Raw genomic sequence first — 1,960 nt, forward strand, 5'->3', positions numbered from 1 at the left:
TGCCTCAAACGCAAGAATCTATCGACTCTAGCTCGCGTCATCTCTGGAGGCAGGAAGTGGCCCTGGAAAGCCTCCACAAATTCTTCCCATACCGCTGGAGGAGCACCCTCACCCCTAGATAACTCCCAAGACTCATACCAATTAATAGCTACATCCCGCAAACGATACGTAGCCAACTCAACAGACTCGGTCTCCGAAGCCTTGATTATCCTCAATGTACGCTGCATCTGACGAATAAACTCTTGCGGATCATCCTGGGGCCTTGACCCAAAGAACTCTGGAGGATTACAACTTAAGAAGTCACGAGCCCTTAAGCTATCAGATCTGTCCGCATGATCAACTCCTAGTCCATGCCTGCGAGCCTGACCTGCCACTAATCTAGTCAGCAACTGAACCGCATCTCTCATGGCCCTATCCTCCGCCCCTGGCTGAGGAGTTGGAGGTTCAGGTTCTGGGGCCTCGGGGGCTGGTGGTGGTGTCCCCCGAAATGGAGTTGTTGCTGCTCTAATCTCCTCTAGCGGTGGCGGTGTAGCAGAGCTCTCTGACTGAAGCACAATACCAGGCATAGACTGGGCACGGGCCCTAGTAACTCTCCGGGTTTGACTAGTACTTTCTGCTACCGATTTGCCCTTCTGGGCGGCTGTCGCTTTCTTTGGAGGCATAACTGAAAACATAGGGATTCGTTAGAGAGGGATTATCCTGTTAATATAGCTCTATCGCACGATCTAGAATAAGAAGAAAGGATGACATCCTAAATGTCCTGTAGCTTCCTGTTTATAGATGTGGTGCACAACACACCGATAACCAAGACTCTACTAGACACGGTCTGTAGACACTTCCGAGGAAGAACCGCTCTGATACCACTTTGTCACGACCCAACCCGATGGGCCGTGACTAGTGCCCATTTTGGACACTCACATACAAACCTATAAAGTATAACCAACTGAAATTAAGACAATATGGAATTTAATCAAATCAAGCCAACCCCAATGCCATATATATATATATAAAGTGGATCTGTCACATAAGGAGTCATAACCATTCAACTGTAACAACATACGCGAGCCGACAAGGCCGCCACTATACAAAGCATAATAGCATACGCAGCCGACAAGGCTGCCACTACACAATATACAATGATGTACGCAGCCAACAAGGCTGCCCTTGTACAAGCGGACATCCCAAACAAACCATGTCCAGACCATTATCCAAAACATAAATATACAACCCACACGATGTCTACAGACCTCTAAGAGTATAGTAGTGAAACTCGACGGGACAGGGCCCCATCATACCCATAGACAAGCAAAAGACTACATAAAAAGTTATGTACCAAAACGACTGGGCTCCGAACAGTGGAGCTCTTCCAAACAGCAGAATAGATATCCTAGGCGGGAGGATCACCGAACAGAGCGTCTACACCTGCGGGCATGAAACGCAGCCCCCCCGAGGAAAGGGGGTCAGTGCGGACAATGTACTGAGTATGTAAAGCATAAGGTAAAGACGACAGGATACCAACAAGATAAGTCGAAATAAGATATCGCTAAACATGTACTTTATAAGTGAAAATCATGCATATCTTTAACATATAAGATGCCCAGCTTCCCTAGTAAGGGACTCGACAAAATAATCATCATTATATATATACATCATACGTACCCGGCCCTCTAGTGAGGGACTCGGTGAAATAGTCATCACATCATCTCCGTCATCATCATCATCATAACCATCCTCATCACCAATCATATATATAATATACATACCCGGCCCTCTAGTGAGGGACTTGGTGACATATGCAAGAAACTCCGCACGAACATTACCCGGCCCGGGACTCGGTGAAATGATAAATGACTCTATGCACGAGCAGAATATTATGAGCAACCATATGCAATTAAAATCATTTCTTATAACTCAATAGAACAATCAAAGTGAACCAGCAAGGAGTATTACCAAAGATTAA

The sequence above is a fragment of the Solanum pennellii genome, chromosome 11, assembly GCF_001406875.1.
Source record: "Solanum pennellii chromosome 11, SPENNV200".
Classification (NCBI taxonomy): Eukaryota; Viridiplantae; Streptophyta; class Magnoliopsida; order Solanales; family Solanaceae; genus Solanum; species Solanum pennellii.